The 18,565-nt window shown below is 34.0% G+C and overlaps 1 pseudogene; it reads right to left on the bottom strand.

The window, feature by feature from the left end:
* Nucleotides 1-237: 237 nt before the first annotated feature.
* LOC111736792 lies at nucleotides 238-18,327 on the bottom strand (annotated as a pseudogene).
* Between the last annotated feature and the right edge of the window lie 238 nt (nucleotides 18,328-18,565).

Genomic DNA, 18,565 nt, shown 5'->3' with positions numbered 1-18,565 from the left:
TTAATGCTTTATGTCCCCGCATTTATATTAAAAATTCACAAACAAATGAAAATAGAAAAACCGCGAATACCTGATTTCTGTCCCCTATTTTTCCACTTGCAATCATATACTTAGGTACCTTTTGACCCCATAGGGGGGAAAAAAAATGTCTAACATTTAGAACTGCCAATAACAGGAAGAAGAGTTTTTTTGTTGTTTTTTTTTAAAGAATGAAATGTTTCCCGTCCTGGTGGATTCTTAAGCATGTTCTCCACGTATGTGCCGTGCTAGCTGGATGTCTTTTGGCATACGTGTTACATATTTGGCATTGTGTCTTCAAAAAGGCCAACCAGATAGGCCTCACTTGCCTCTTGCAAAGCACCAATAGCTGCACTCTAGAAGCACAGTTCTGTTTTGAAGTCCTGATCAATTTCTCGCACCACACACTGGAAGGGAACTTTGTGAATCAGAGTTCAGTGGACTTTGATAACGTCTAATTTCACGGAGTGTCACAGTACCGGGCCTGTAACGATGAGGTTTCTTCACCCCTCCAGTAGAGGATGCACTCTTGTGAGCAGCTTTTGGAGCCAGTTGCTCCCTCAGTGCTTTACCACCGGTGGATTTGCAGGCCGTCTGCTTTCTACGAGCCGTGGTATAGAGACCTCTTTACTTACCCACCTTCTTCGACTGGATCTTGGCAAGCTAGAGGCGATGCAGCAGCTTGGAAGATTTCTTTTTGAAAGTGACGTATGATCACAGTTTTGAAGATGGTGATCAAATTTGTCATGCAGAATACCTGGCAGAAAAGAATTCTAGGCAGAAGAAATAGGTAGTGCAAAATTTCCAAAACAGAAGTACACATAGCATGATAAAGAACAGGAAGAAACTAATGTTTCTAGATTGGAGTGAGCAAATATGAACTAGTAGAAGATAAGGTTTTCTTAATCTGCTCAAACTGCCATAACAAAATATCACAGACTAGGTGACTTACATACCCGAAATGTATTTTCTCACAGTTTCGAAGGTTAGAATCCCAAACTGAGCACATGCAGAGGTGATCCCTGGTGAGAGCTCTCTTTCTGACTTATAGACAGTTGACTTCTCACTGTGTGCCTACATAGCCTTTCCATGGTGTGTACATGCATAGATAGAGCGTGCGTGCTCGCTATCTCTCTCTCTCTCTCTCTCTCTCTCTCTCTCTCTCTCTCTCTCTCTCTCTCTCTCTCTCTGTCTCTTTTCCCTCTCCCTCTCTCTCTCTCTTCCTCTTTTTATAAGACCATCAATACTAGGACCCCATCCTTATGACCTCATTTTACCTTAATTACCTCCTAAAGCTCTATCTCCAAATGCAGTCACATTGAGGGTTAGGATTTAACCCTAATATGAATTGGGGGTGAAGGCATAATTCAGTCCATAGCAGAGACCAACAAGGTAAAAGTTGAGGGCAGATTATGTAAGGCCTTGCATACCATTATAAAAACTTGAACTGATTATCTCTGGAATTCTCTGTATAGAGGAGTTTTATTAATCTGTGTTCTATAAGGCCATAGAATTTTTTTTCTTCACATATTTTTGGCTTTTAACTTGAGCTGAAATGGCAAGAGACAAAACTATGAAGATACTCAAGATGAGTCTCAAATGTCAGCTTCGAATACTAGTTTTGAATATAATTGGAATAATTCGAGTGAATTTATTACTTGAATTCTATATCGCAAACCTTGGAATTATTGTCCTCTTAATTTAACATGCAAATCTATGCAGAAACACACAAAACAAGATTCATAAAGCAGGTGAAATAGATCTTCAGGCTTTATGCTAGGGGTCAAAGAAAGGAGACAAGAGGCAAGGAACATAAATTCTTTAAGGAGAGTGTTTGTATAATCTAGTATGCCAAAATATATATTGAATGTATGTATATTGGTAAACTGACTAGTTAAGCCAAAAATGAGGTGAGACCGTGTTCAATTTAATTACAAAGAATCTTACTGCATACTGCATAAAGTATACTAATGGTCTAACAGATAATATACAAAGATGTCTAATTGCTACTAAAGATTAGCTATTCAACACATATGTGCCAGGAATTTTTGGCAGAATATCCTTCCATTTAGCCAGAAAGTAACCTACCTAGTGAAAAATCTAATTTGATATTTGTCCAATGTCATTAAGAAAAAAATAAATGCAAAGAGGAAACAAAGAAATTAAAAAATATTTTGTGCTCATAGATTGGAAGAATTAATATTGTTAAAATGTCCATATTACCCAAAGAAAGCTACAGATTCAATGCTATCCTTATCAAAATCCCAATGACATTTATCACAGAAATAGAACAAAAAAATCTTAGAATTTGTATGACATAAGAAAAGACATCAAATAGCCAAAGAAATCCTGGGGGGGGGGGGAAGAACAAAGCCAGAGGTATCACACTCCCTGATTTCAAACTATATGATAAAGCTATAGTAAGCAAAACAGTATGGTATTGACAGAAAAACAGACACACAGACCAATGGAACAGAATTGAGAGCCCAGAAATAAACCACATATATATTTAACATGATTTATAACAAAGAGTCAAGCCATAAAATGGAGAAAGAACAACCTATTCAATATATGGTGTTGAGAAAACAGGACATCCATATGCAAAGAATGAAATTAGTCCACTATCTCACACAATACACAAAAATAGATTAAAAACTTGAATGGATTAAAAAGACCTGAAATTATAAAATCCATAGAAGAAACATAGGCACTAAGCTCCTACACATTGGTCTTAGGAATGTTTTTGTGAATTTGGCTCCAACAGCAAGAGAAACAAAAACAAAAATAAATAAATGGGACCACATTAAATTTAAAAAGCTTCTGCACAACAGAGGAAACCATCAATAAAATAAAAGGCACCAAAACAAATGAGAGAAAATATTTGCAAATGATATTTCTGTTAAAGGGTTAATACCCAAATACATAAAGAACTCATACAACTCAATAATAATAAGAAAAAACAACCTGATTAAAACATGGTCAGAGGATCTGAATAGACATTTTTATTTAAAAAAAATGCAAATGGCCAACAGGCACATGAAAAATGTTTAACATCACTAATTATTAGGAAAATGCAAATTCAAACCACAATGAGATATTACCTCATACCTGTTAGAATGACTATTATCAAAAAGAGAAGAAATAACAAGTGTTGGAAAGAATATAGAGAAAAGGGAACCCTCGTACATTGTTGGTAAGATTGTAAATTGGTGAAGCCACTATAGAAAACAATTTGGAGGTTCTTCAAAAAATTTAAGAATAGAAGTACTATATTATCAAGCTAGTCTACTTCTGGGTATTTATCAAAAGAATATGAAAACACAAATTTGGAAAGATATATGCACTTCTATGTTGATTGCAGCATTATTTATAATAGCCAAGATAGTAAAAAAAGTGTCCATCAACCAATGAATGGATGAAAAGGTAATACACACACACACACACACACACACACACACATTGCGAGTAGTATATATGTACACAATGAAATACTACTCACAATAAAAAGATGAAATATTGTCATTTGCGACAACATAGATGGATTTTGTGGGGATTATGCTATGTGAAATAAGTCAGTGGGAAAAGGACAAAAATCAAAATTTCACTCATATATGTAATATAAAGCAAAGAGAAATGAATTAACAAACAAAACAAAACAAAAACAAACACAGATACAGATAATCATTGGTGGTTACCAGAAGAAAAGGGTGGGGAAGAGGGCAAAATGGGTAAATAGGATCAAATGTGTGGTGAGAGATAGAAACTAGACTTTTGGTGGTGAACACTCCATAGAGTATACAAATGTCAAATCATAATTGTGCACCTGAAACATTTAATACTGTAAACCAATGTTATCTCAATAAAAAAAAAGAAATGCAAATAAAGAACATAGTTACTATTATACATTAGAATTACCAAAATTGAGCTATTTGTAAAAATTTTATAAGCATGTATTATTTTAAATCATATCATCATCACCATTATCATTAACAGTAACTCATAATGTTTTAATATAAAATGATGTTTTCTTATGTGATAGCATAGAATATTTCACCCAATGCAAATCTATGAGGGGAAAAGAAATTGCACGTATTTTTTTGTAAGTCTAAGCAAGGTCTAAGAGATCAGCTGTATAATCTTCTCATTTTACAGGTGGAAAGAGACCCAGACAGGTTAAATAGTGAAATGTAAAATTGAAGTGATTTGTTCTCACACAGATTTAATGGTTTCATTCTTATCTACCCATTCAACTCCAAATCTAGTCAAGCAAATAAATAAATAATAATTTAAACAAATAATTTAGAAAATGAGATTCACTAAAATATTGCTATTTGCTGTAAGCTTTACCAATAAATCACCGATTTCAACCCTAGGGAAGAGGAATACATTTTTCAAGATGATCTGACTACAAAATTTCTATTATTTGTGTGTTAGGTCTGCAACCTATTTTATTGGTTTGTTTTGCTTTAGATCTGCTAGGAAAAAAAACTACGTAACTTTCCATCCTGATTTAGATACATACCCCAAATCAATTTTCCAACCATAAAGAGAGATAGACATCAAAATAATATATTAACATCCGTGCATAGATTTCTCTAAACGAGAAATTTTATACAGGGTTGATCTGTGCTCTTTATCTACAATAGACCATGTTACCAAAAGAGTGCCTCAAGAACAATAAAAAAGAACACAAAAGACCTTTGTTATGACCCCATGTATCCAAGGGTCATTGTTCTATTGCAATCAGTGCTTATTGTTAGTTATAAGCTGGTGACTTCTATATCACTGTCATGAGTTATAACTCTGAAAGTAAAATGAAGCAAAGAAACTAGCAAAGCTGACCCAACAAAGACAGATATAAAATTAGCAGTGGACTAGAGATAACTTTATGCCAGTTGCTAAGGGCAACGTACAACTGATGGATAATCTAATAACGCACATTAAGCCACACTTATACTAAATAAGTTCACAACATCATTAATATCCGTAGCAGCAGGGGCACTGAGTTGACTGAGGTAAGCAAAGGTGTTGATGATGACTATACCTTAGGGAAAGGCCTAACCACTTAATGACCTGATAGGAAGCATAACAGAAGGGGGAAAAGAACATTGTAGTTTCTGCTTCATTTGTCCTTACTTTTAACTTAAATAGCCCCTGTGAAACTCTATTTCTTTCCAATGCTGCCACATTTTACGTGTCCCTCTTATTGAAGGTAAAGGAGATATAACCTTATGAACATAAATTCTCCTGTCAGCAAGTCTCAATTTCTACTATGTCCTGACTATTCTTCCCCACTCATGGTCTGCTTCTTTTCTATACTGATTGCCTGCCTTCTGCTCTACATTGGAATAAAGGGGGCAGGAGGGAAGGAGAAGAAAAGAAAATTGAGTGTTTGAGGAGGTTATACATACGCGAAGGTTATTCCTAACAAAATCATGAAGGCAAAAATAGTCCAGCAATTAACTACACTTTTAAATTTATTATTCTCTGTTCCCATGTTACAGTGATGTGGCTAGTGAGATCATTTTCTATGGCATGCCAAATTTGGACCTTTATTTGTCCCTCTTCCCCATGAATACACTTACCATCATCCTTTTAGGAGCCAATTGACTTAATAACTTAATAACTGTTGACAATTAATTTGAGTACTCTTGATAGAAAATGCTTTGTCTAGAAGGAGCGAATCAAGCAGAGCAATTTCAGACCTCATGACAGATTCTAGATTATGGAGCAGAGATAGCTTGAGCATGGGGTATTGTATATTCCTTAAATAATACTCTCTAGCAGTCAGCAGCTCTATATCCTGCAGAATCGACTTGACCTATATGAAATCACGGAGCCAGCAAATGTTAGAATTCTCAAGGACCTTAGAGATTATCTAGTCAACCACTTTTGTTTTGCATTTGAGAATTTTAGAGTTTGTCCGAAGTCAGTCAAGAGTGATTATAACTACAGTGGTCTTATGGCATTCTCAACAAATAATAACCTCAGACACAAGAAGGTGCTTTGAGACTTGTCAATGAAAAATGTGGGCTCTGAATTCAGGCTGCCTAAGTTTGAATCCTGGTTCCAGAATTTACTAAGGCTTTCTGACCGAACAAGTTACTTAACCTCCTTGTACCTCTTTCTTCATCTGCAAAATTGGATTAATAAAACAATCTACTTCACTGGGATAATAGAATAACTGTAAAGATTTAATAAAGTAATAAGTATAAGCACTAATAATAGCTTGGAACATAAGTGCTCAATAAATTTTATACTATTTTTAAAGAAATGGCAAAAAAGTTTGTACTTAGTGCTGTCTTCTAATCTTGTTCTTTTATCTTTTCTCTAAATCTTCCTCATCCCTTCTTTCTCCCAAACTCACTGCTATCTTCCAAAAACCCTTCATTAAGGCCAAGATGTAGTTTTGTTCAGTGCTGTAAATACGATTTCTAAAACAGTGCCAGACATGTAGTAGTAGGCACTCGATAAACACTTATAGGATAAATGTACACTAGTTCTGAAATATCTAATAAGAGACATTGTGGTTTTTGAAATTTTTCGGAAAAGTCAATATGTATCTCTTTCTTTTATTTTTTTCTTTTGTTTTAACAATTTATTCCTAAAGTATTTTTGGAATTCTGCCTTTCCCTCTATGATCTCCAATGGCTGTAGCTAGCTCACCTTTACACTTTCCAAGAACCTGGGAACCAAAATGCTCTGTGTTTATATCATATAAGAAGGCATGGTAATGCCCCATCATCACAGCACAAAGCACAATGCTTTCTCATCTCCAGAAACTATTATGGCTGAATGGTGTTAAAATCATTTAAATTTTAAAGTTTAGGGTTGGAGTCTGAAGTTCACTATTAACCATCTGTGTGAACTTGGACAACTCATAGTCTTTCTGGGCCTCGATTTCTATCTTTATAAAAATAAAAAGATTAATTTAGATGATTTATCTTAAAGTTTCCTATAATTCTTAAGACCCTAATCTCTATAACTAGAAAGGATGGGTGCTTTGTAGAGAACAAGCTTCAATATATGTATTTTTGATATACTAAATTTTACTTTAACAGCATTTACTCTGAAATCTGTAGAAACTCATAATCTTTGCCCATCATAATTCTAGAGAGACCTCATTGTTGTATCCTATAGACTATGGCTTCCAATTCACTCCAGTTAGACTTCCAGTTAAACTAATTGGAAGTCCTAGGAATGGACAACACATTAACAAGACTTGGAAAGTGAGAAGAAACATTATAAAGGTATTTCTGACATGATTTCATGTTCAAGAACTCTGATGTTGCGGTTCCTGTCTATTTGAGACATCTTATTGAACATAAAGGACACAAGGTTAGTAATGCTATTTGTGATGTCAGGGTCTACCTGACTAATTCCTTTATTTTTCTGTATTAAACTTTCCTTTTTCACTCTAACCCAAGTATGAGCTTAGGGCAACTTAGAGGAAACTCGCTTTGTAGTTTCTCTGTCCTCAGCTTCCCCATCTATAAAATTGTAAAACAATGACAATAATTATATCTATTTTATTGACTTGTTATGAATATCAAGAGGAAATATGACTGCAAATTTACTGTGTAAAAAGCTAGTCTATGAGATTTTCAGTATTTTATGATTTTGAGTACTCCATCAGTCTCTTTTTCTTTCGTGTCAATTTTGATCCTCTAATCCAATGCTAGAATCTTTAAAAATAAAAATTACATCATTTTAGTGAACCAAGCATTGAAAGAAGTAGCAAAAAACCTAATATCTGTCTTAACTGACCAGTAGTCACATTAATGTGTAACCCATAACCTTAAATGAGTCATTTAGACTTTCTGAGACTAGGGTTTTGTTTTGTTTTGTTTTAATTTGTAAATTAGGAATACCGCTCTGTCTAGTATGATGATCACAAGTAATAATGTAGGTGAAATATTTTTAACAGTAAATTTCTTTTCAAATGAAGCACACAGGTCTTCAAGTAAGCAGTATAAAGATGAAAATGGCCAATTATTCTATAGACCTCATTGTGTAGTTCTAGGTACATATTAAGCACTAAATAAGAATTTTGACAATATAGAATATTAGAGTGGGCAAGGATTAACTGTGGAGATTAACTAATCTAATCCTCATATTTTTTTTCAGGTGAAGAGACTTATTTTTTAAATTATTTCTTCTATAAAATTAAACTAACCTGTCTTTAAATAAAAAAAATATATAAATTTAATGTTTAAGAGTTAAACTAAGACATACATGTTAATATATTGACTGATAGTGTACTTTTTTCTTCCAAAAATTTCTGGGATTCTGGACTTGTAATGATACAGGAGTGGATGGAGTGATCCCCTCATGTTCTTTAAGCCAGAAGAAAAATAAAATGATATTGTATTGACCTACAACGATTTCTGAATATAAAATAAGAAATCTCTATCTAAAAAATGAAAGACATGATGGTACTAGTACAAGTTATAGCCGAGGAATAAATGGGCACTACAGATACTTTGTCACATAATAGAAATCTCTGATCTACAGTAGATCATAATGAGACCATCTACCGAATCTGGTTGGCCTTTGATTCTGTGATCTCTAATAGGAGTTCCACTGTAAATTAATTTGAAACTCATTTTATAAATTTCAGTCTTTGTACTGTTCAAAACACTAAACCCGACATTGCCTTAAAGAACTACCCCTTACAGTATCAGTAATGTCTCTAATCAATCGGTTAACGGAGGTACCTCAGACTCAGTTTCAGCCAATTACTTACAGAGAAGTCAGTGCAGTGCCTCACTTAAGAAAGCACAATACGGCCAGGGCAGATAATTTAAATCTAAAGCTTCTTAAGCCAGCTGCTTCATTAAGAGGTAAGCTAGTAACTGATATCTTTAATTTAACACTCTTTTCGAGAGATCTCCCAGCAACCGGGATGTGTGCCAGAGTAATAACCTCATAAAAAAAAATTTTTAAAAAAAAAGAAGAAGAAGAAGAAGAATTAAAACAGGCTCGAAAGAGGGTAGTGGAGAAATAAAAGAAATTGATCTAGGGTTATTTTTCATAACCCAAATGACTCACTTGGTAGCCGCCCAATACTAAACCTAAATTCAAATGCTTTGAAAGAGGAGGAATTGATTGTAAAAGGGGATGTGAGACCTATAGAAATTCAAGTTAGCAGTATAAAGATGAAAATGGCCAAAAATAGAGCACTCTCTGAAGACAAGAAATATAATGGAAATTTTTGGTATTTCTGTATATGATTTTATTATCTGTTTTTTAGTAAAAGTATATTGAGTCCACATTATGCTGTGAAGCCAGTATAGTGCTGAACACCATAGGTGATTCAGATGGAGATAAGATTAAAGAAGAGGAAAAGATCAGTTAATACAAGGTGAGATGCATTAATATGCTCAGATATGAATAAATAGAATAAGTTCAGAGAAGAAAGAGCATAGTGTAGATAGGTCTTCAAAAAAATTTTGCTTGCATACCAGCTAAAAGATTTTTGTCATGTTTAATGGGTTGCATAGAATATAATTTATGGTATATTTTAAGGACTAACATTTATTAAATAAAACAGCTAGAACATTTTGTACAAAGTATCCCAAAGTACCTAAATATCATGGCAATTTGATACCAAATGAATCCATTTTCAAAGCCAGAAATTTTATATTATTTCATTTACTTCTTGGGTTCATATTTTCATTTCAGTTACCATAAAAATTATCTTATCTTTTTTATGCTTATCTTCCCTGTCAAAAATATGAATGTAAATTAAAATTTTTATTTTGATTAAATTTCCCTTGACTTAATATCTTTGACTTAAATACTCCATAATCTCTTTGATCTAATATCATACAATTGATTGAAAACATTAATTATTATTTATTAACTATAAAAAGTAAACTTTATTAAAATAATTTTTATCTAAATGAGGTTATTATTTTTAATTAGTTCACGTATCATAAAAGAATACAACTTATTGGTAAAATGTTAGTGAAATCATTAACAAGTCTATTTCTATTTTTTGTTTGCTTTAAAAATCTACTGAGAAAATTTGTCCTTATAAGCAAATAGATGTGAATAGAAGAACTCCTCAATTCTTTGAACATTTTCTGAGGTACATATCAAAAATCACATTGTGAACTCAATTAGGTCTTTCTTCAATTTTGTTGTAAGTAACAATTGAGTCAATAAATTCATATTATTCAGTCATTAGAATCTTGTAGTTTCAGGAAAGGGTTTACTAACACATCAAAACTGTTAACTAGACCTATTCTTCTTTCATTTAGAGGCACCTGATTTGACTTGATTCATACGAAACTAGAAAAAACTTTTAAAATGCTTATGTCATCACGTACTTTAAATACAATTCCATCAAAAGCTTAGAGAGGCAGATTTAGTTCATTAAATTTGTGGAAAATGCCCATCATGTGACCTTATTGGTATGAATTAAAGCCATATTCATTTTCAAATCAACCAGCCAAGTCAGATTTAATTTGAAGCATAACAATCTGACTTCATTTTTCAATCCAGATAAATATGTTAATATTCATGCCCATGACAAGTAGCTAACTTCTGAATTTTCCAAGTAAGTAGGTTAGTAGATGATAGATGATGGTGCATAGTTAAGTCATAGAACTTTGTCTTAGGTTTGCTTCTGGAAAAGTGTAAGCCACTTTAGTATTTCTTTCTAATAATTTCTTTTGTTTGCTTTCATGAGTCTCTCGCTGAAGATTGATACATTCGTTAAGGAAAGTCAGAAGATGATATAAGATAGATAGTTAAAAGGAAATTGCTATAATTCTCAGTGCTCCACACTAAAATAAATTTAAATTAAGACATCCAACCATATTCCAAAATATTCCAATTTTAATTCTACATTTGTTCGTTAATAGCAATATATGACAGTAACTAAATATTCTATTTCTATACATATAATTTCAAAGATATTTTAATAGCATGGATTATTGATCATCTACATCCATAAAGGGAGGTAATAGTGGGACAGCACCAAAAGGGCAGATTAAACAAATATATCACATTTGGAAAATATGACTTAATCATTAAAGTGACTATAGCACTAACACTCTATATTTCATAACGTTTGTAATCTGTAAAGTGTTTTGCCATCAGTATCAGTCCAGATCCAGCTAGATAACAGAAACTTCTCTTGGTCTTTCACAATGAAGGGATTTAATACAGTGAAACTGGTGTGTAGCTGATAGGACAATTGGGAAGCCATATAAGAGATGGTGAGGCAAGGAAGAGATAGGAAAAGGATAGAAGCTGCTACCCCTAGGGCTAGAGGGACAACAAGAGAAGATGGTAATACCAGAGCCCAGAAGAGGAACCATCTGGCAAAAATGCACACCGAGTGGGAACTGTCCTGCCAGTTTGGACCACAGAAGAAATGGTTAGTTTTTACAGGTTGGAACCAACTCAGTCAGATAGATATTCTACCTAAAGAAGAGTGGACAGAAGAGCAACACCCAGGCTTTCCCATAATTTACATCATTGACTTTTCTAAAACTGCTTCTCATTGGCTGAAACTATGCAGAAGTCAGAAAGCAAGGGAACATGAAGCTTGCAGTTTGGCTCAATACAGAGAAACGAGGAAAGAACAGAGACCAGATTAGAAAGCAAATAGGTAATTGGCAGGTACAGTATCCATCATTTGATTCTTATAGTCATTTTAGTAGATAGACAACATATTGCAAGGATTCATTTGTTCCTTTATTTTAATTCATTTTTTTTATAAAGATAAGGCCACTGGAATTTAGAAAGCTTCCAAGAGTTGGATCTGACCCTCAAACTCAGACATTTTATTCCAGGGATCTTTCAATTGCAACACAGACCTTAATATATCATTTTAACCTTTCAGATTTTGGTTTATGGTGGAAAATAAGCCTTGTAGACATTTGGGTTTAAAATAAGGAAAAGACTGAACAAAATGAGCCTAGTGATCTTTAGTTTACTGTACTGAGATTATTCATGCTGTTTGCAAATCAAAAAGCTAACAATAGAGTTAGTAATTAAGTGTATAATAAACATTTATGGTGTTAAAGAACCTTTGGCTAGGACTATTGTTTATATTCTCAGCAGAGAAAGAAAAATCCAGATTCATTAATGACTTAATGCTGCCCCAGCCTTGTCACTAGCCTATAGCCACAAAAGCATATTCTCAGAGGTATTATCTGAAATGATATAAAGGTATTTTACTATGGGAACAGTTTCTCTTACAGCCTCTGCTATAGCTCTTTGCAATATAATATGATAGTCTAGAAGAAAAGAAATAATACCAACTATAAGAATTCTTAAATAGGAGCTTCTGTGTCTCTGAAATTGAGTGTGCATGTGCATGTCAGTATGTGTCATGGCTGTGTTTTAATTGTTGATCTGCAATAACTATTGCATTATTAGGATGCACAGAAAGATTTTATATTGGATAACTCTTTTTCTTTTATCACACATTTTATTCTGATCTGAACTTAGAAATTCTGAATCCTCCCACAGAGAAGAAGGAGAAAATAGAAAATGGCAGACATTCATTAGCCATTCCTTCTAAATACTGGTTATTCTAAATCATGCTACGGACTCAGCAAATTTTACACTTAATGAAACAATTCTCTGCTCTGGACTCCCATGAATTGTTAAAGGCAAATATCCATATGATTTATTATATTACCAAGCAGAACCCTCTAAACCAAAAGAATCAGGAAAAATATCACTGATGATCAGAATTTTTGTCTGAAACATATTCAGTGCTGTCTGCTATTGACACTCAGGAGGTGACACTAAGGGAATGGAGCAGTTAACATAAACATTGCCACAATTAATTATTATACCATTTCCAGGGCTTTGAAAACAGAATCCAATGTCAGAAGAGCCTGAGCACCCACAGAAGGCAATTAATCCAACATTTTCCCAGTGGTATACAGGGCAATACACAGTTTTTGCAATCTAGAGAAAGTTTAGCATCTCTTATGAGTCTGAAACCTGTGAGCAGTGAAGAGAATTCTGAGATAATGCCTAGCCAATTTCTTGCAAAGTCATCCAAGAATGATTGGTAGTGTCATTGTCAATGATAATAGCATCTATCTGAAGAACAGAAGGAAGCAAAATTATGAAACTCTTGTTTTTCTTTTTAATTAGCAATATTACTGGAGGCTCCATATATTTTTTTTTTCATTCGTCATGAATGATTCCATGTTTTGTGGGCTATTGTAATACTGCAGCTAGATTTTATTAAAAGAGTGACTATTCTCAGTTAAATTTATTCTGCATGAATCAAACCAAATTCATTTTGGTATTAATTTTCTATGCTGCTAACAAATTACCATAAACTTCAGTGGCTCAAAACAACACAAATTTATTATGTCATAGTTTCTGTAGGTCAGGAATCCAGACATGGGTTAGCTGGGTCCCGTGCTGAGGGTCTCATGGTTTGAATTCAAGGTGTTAACCAGGCTCCGATCTCATCCGAGGCTCAGGGTTCTCTTCCAAACTCACAGATTGTTTGTTGGTAGAATTCATTTTCCTGTGGTTTGATGGCTGAGGCCCTGATTTCCATGCTAGCTATCTGCTGAGCACCACTCTCACTTCCTAGAAGCTGCCTTAGGCTCTTGCCTTGTGGCTCCCTCCTTTACAATGTGCTGTTTACTTTCTTCTTAGTCAGCAGATTAGAATCTCTCTGACACTTCACCTTATGTTAATGGGCTCATCCAATTAAGTTAAACCCACCCCAGATAATTGTCTTGATTTAACTCTTAATCAACTGATAAATAACATAATCTTGAGAATGGTATATCATCATATTCACATAGAAAGTGTATACATCAAGGATCATTTATCTTGGAGACTATCTTAGAATTCTACCTATCACAATTTTCATGACTTCATTGCAGATTTTATATTTCAGTATTTGTAAGAAGACTTCATTGCAGATTTTATATTTCGGTATTTGTAAGAAGACCAGATATTTCAAGAAAAGATTTTTGCTATTTTGCTATCGTAGCTACCATAAATTATAACTTTACATAAAGTTTAAGATTATTAAAAATAATCACAGCTGAATATATTTATACAAACATATAATTGATGAACACATATGTATATTCTGTATTAAATCAAACATGCAAAGTCAAATGCAAGGTATTAACTATATATTTTCTTTTTTTCCATGATCTGAGAAATCCTATATTGATAATTATCACTTTTAACATATAAAATCTTAAACATAAGTATCAGCTCTATTACAATGAGTATATAAGTAGGCACAACATGGTATTATTTGGTTATAAGCATGTTTACCTAGGGCAAATGGTAAATGAGTACATAGTTTTAAGTTCGAAAAGTAAGGACAAAACTAGAACTTTGACTCAGGGTCAAGTGTGGCACTTAATCAAGTGTGGTACATAGTACATTAATACTGGCTCTGATTTGGTTCGAATACATAAGCTTTTGATGTCTCATATGCAAATGTTTGTAACTAACAAAAGAGCTAAAATTTTAAGTTACACCATGATTTAAAAGAAATGTTTTGATTTTAGTGTTTTTATGGTGTTTCTCAAATAGCACTTATCAAAATGAACAATATTCTTAGCAAATAAGCATCATGAAATAAAATGGAATGGTGCCCATTCTGCAAATTAGAGACAATGTTGATCTAATTTGTGGTAGATTGTTAAACAGCAATGTATGAAGTATAATCTTTAATCTTTCAAGTATTTTCTTAGGGAAAGCAAGAAAGAAGTGATTATTACCTGTCTGTTCTTCAAAGAAAGAAGAAACAGCAAGTCTGATGTTTTCAAACAGGCAAATGAAATCATTTAGTATGTTTTAAATAGCAAAATAGTGGTCTTGGAAGGAAATTCAGATATGTGAAAATAGTTGTGAACTGCCAAGTGATTTCTTTAAGTAGTAGAGAATGGTGAGTGTTTCTGGGTGTATCTATACTTACAGAATAATTTCAACTCTACTCACAGACACTAATGAAAGAAATGCTATGTAAAAGTTTGCCACTGTGGTTATTGCTAAAATGCTATGTGGTTGCTCTAAATTAATGATATTTAAACAATTTCCTCAGTCATTTTACTTCACAACTGAAAGGAAGATACATTTTAAGAGCATACTGTTTTTATTCCTTTAAACCAAATGCTCCTCATAATACAAAACAGCACTCAGTGATCCGTGCAGGCTTCCATTTATAATATTAACAGAAGACATGTTCCATGCTAATCCATCTCATTAATATTAAAGAAAGGACTCCAAGACTGGTGAGCACTTAATCATTTGCAATTAGCACCTAACTGTTAATTCTATGGAGGGCTCTTAGGGAGAGAAGCAGAAGAAGTAGCTCCCGTTTGCTAAATGTTAGTTGATTTAACTTAGAGTATTTAATTCTGGGAAAACTCAGCAATTAGAACAATTCATGTAGCTAGACAACTTTAATAGATCAGTTAAAAATAAAAGAATCCCCAACTGAGAGACATGACAAGATATACATTTTGGAAATGGACATGACATAGCCATTTTGCTAATTTATTTTATTAGGTTCTATGTACATCTAGGCCAATGAATTTGGCATCTAAGCAGAGATGAGTAAATTTCCAGTTCAGACTACCTGAACACAGATCCCAAAATCCAATTAGCAGAATGGGCAGCTTGTCTGGTTTGGCTCCAACTAGAGCAGCTTGCTTCCTCGATGTCAACTCAACCTGAAAAAAGGAAAAACTGTGAGTTTCCTACTTTAAGACTCAAAAGAATGTCAAGACCCAGAATAAGAGCTCTATGCCAATGACTCTGAGCAAAACCAAGCTTCCAACTGTGATGCAGTCTTTTTGCTTTCCTTCTACATTTATCCTGCCATTTATTGGGCTCTCCCTCCCAGATCTGAAATCTGCCTTTTTTCTAGGGGCAGCTCCTATTATCAATTGTTGGTTGCAAACTTCTTGGAAGAATCAAAGGCATTGGGAGAATCTATTACAGAGCATCAAACGGGACTCTACCATTGGATAGACAAGCATGCTTTAAGAAAAGGAATCTGTTTGCACCATCATGCTGACTCAATTCCTCTTAAAGCTACTTCCAGCACTACTTTTTTTTTTTTTTAACTGAAGAAAAGCCCAGGTTGGCAAGATTCCTTAAAAGGCAGCAGTATTCCCTGAAATTAGCAGAGACAGGCTTGTCCATCTCTTCTGTTAATATCATTTACTCAACTGGTAGTGATGGAATGCCCCAGGACATACCACACCAAATGTTGTCATGTCAACCTTTAGCACCAGTTCCACTGCCAAATCTAGCAAATTAACCAGATTTAACTAAGCACAATTCTGACAGTTTCTAATTACTGTGACAGTCAAGGCATTTTTAAATTGATCTATTTATTTAACATTTTCATAAAGTCTTATCCTGCAACCTCACAACCTTTCCCATGCACTTTTCTCATTTTATAATGTGTTGTTATACGTCAGTTATTCTTCTTCCTTTCTATGTATTTTGTTGTTTTTGTGGCTTTCCTCATCCTAGTCTTAAACTTGACTGCTTCTATCCACATTTGATAAGGCCACCTGCTAACTTTGCCAAATGGTAGGCTCTTTACAGCATCTCTCCAGATGTATATGGGTAATACAGCTGCATAGCCATTACAGATGGCATGGAGAAATCTGTTTTCAGCCTTCTGCCTTACAATATATCTTAATATTTACCAGCTGTATTGAAGTGTTTTAGATGTTAAGGACTTGGATGAAAAAACATGGGTAAAGCAAAAAAAGTCATCACCAACAGACACGTAATAGCCATAAGGCTCCCCCTGACATAGGATAAACCAGAAGAAGCACTCCAAATGAGTCCTATTGAACAACTAAGTGCATAGACAGAAGAGTAGTATGTAGATGGTACCTAAAAATAGGTTCCATATGCAGTAAATCGCATGTTCCAGGTTTTGAGGTTCTAGACTTACCTGGAAACACTCTGAGAAAGCCTTTCATTCCAAGGGCAGAGCTGGAGAATCTTTGTGAGATTTCATGATGAAGAGTGATATATACTAGGAGGATAAGAAGCATAGAGTAATGGATCATGTATTTAATTTTCTCTCAGTTACCTACTTGCAAGTTTCCTTGTGCAAGGTTGTGAACCTATTTAAGACCATTTCCTCACCTGTAAGATTAGAATAATAACAACGTTTACATCATAGGGTTCTGTGAGGTATACTTAGTATGGTGCCTGGCACATAACACATGCTCATAAGTGACAATTATCAACATTACTATTATTTTAGGTAAACATTTAGATAGGTGGCTTCTGGCATTCTTTTCCTTGATATATAGAAAGTCCAGAAATTTTCTCTCAACTATTCTTTGAAAAACAGACAGGGAATAGTTAGATTTCTAAAGGCTCCACTGCCAGCTGCATGCAACATAAAAGGAAAAAGATGTCAACCAGACAAATAAGTAAGGAAAGGTGACATTTAGCTGGAAAGTAAGATTTGTCTTAGGTTAGCCACTATCATGAACTCTAGAAGTACATTTTGACATGTGTGTAATTGAACAGGTTTCAATTTTTGTGTGCCTACTGTCTCTCAGAAAGTTCACTAATCTATTATTCAGTTATGATGTGTAGATAGCAAAATTAATGAAATTAGAATGCTTCTTTTCTTTCTAACAATTTATACTTAACAAAGTTAGGCAATGAGGAAAGGACATAGAAGTAGGGTTTAAATTCCAATTTAGCTGGTACTTGCTGTGAGATATTGACCAAATTTTGTAACTTCTCAAAGACTTAATTTCTGCATCTATAAAATGGGGAACTAATGCCTATTTTGCAATAGTTATTGAAAAGATAAATAATTCCTTTAAAATGCCTTGCTAGTTTTCTGGAACATAATAGCATTCTCTAAATAATAATGGTTATTACCACACTTATAATTCTCTATCAGATTTCCATTGCTGTGTAACAAATTACTATAAATGTAACAACTTAGAACAACACCCATGTATTAGGTCACAGTTCTGTATGTCAGAAGTCCAGACATGGAGTGGCTGGATTTGCTGTTCAGAATCTTAAAAAAACTAAAAGAAAGGAGTCTTTCTTTTATCTGGAGTTCAAGCTTCTTTTCTCAGGTCATGTGACTGTAGCATAATTTACCGCTACAAGACTAAGATCTCTGTTTCCTTGCTGGTTGTCAGCTTTCAGCCAGCCACTCTTAGCTCTTGTGGCACCCACATTCCTTGACATATGGTCCCTTTCATCTTCAAAGCTAGCAGTGGAGACGCTCCTTTGCATTGAATCCTTCTCATACTTCGGATGACTCTCTTTTGCCAGGAAGAACTCCATTTTATTTATGGCTCACCTGATTAGGCCCAAAAAGCATAATTTCCTTTACTTAGCCAACTGATTTGGGACCTTAATTACATCTTAAATATCTCTTTACATAGCACATGGATTAGCATTTGACTGAACATCTGGAAAAAGGAATGTATACACAAGAGGACAGGAATCTTGAAGGATATCTTAAAAATTTGCCTACCACCATAATTTTGAGAAACAAATATTATTCCTTTTGAGAAAACTG

The sequence above is a fragment of the Pteropus vampyrus genome, unplaced genomic scaffold (assembly GCF_000151845.1).
Source record: "Pteropus vampyrus isolate Shadow unplaced genomic scaffold, Pvam_2.0 Scaffold22, whole genome shotgun sequence".
NCBI lineage: Eukaryota > Metazoa > Chordata > Mammalia > Chiroptera > Pteropodidae > Pteropus > Pteropus vampyrus.
The sequence above is the reverse complement of the archived record's forward strand: the minus strand, read 5'-3'. Positions and strand labels throughout refer to the sequence as shown.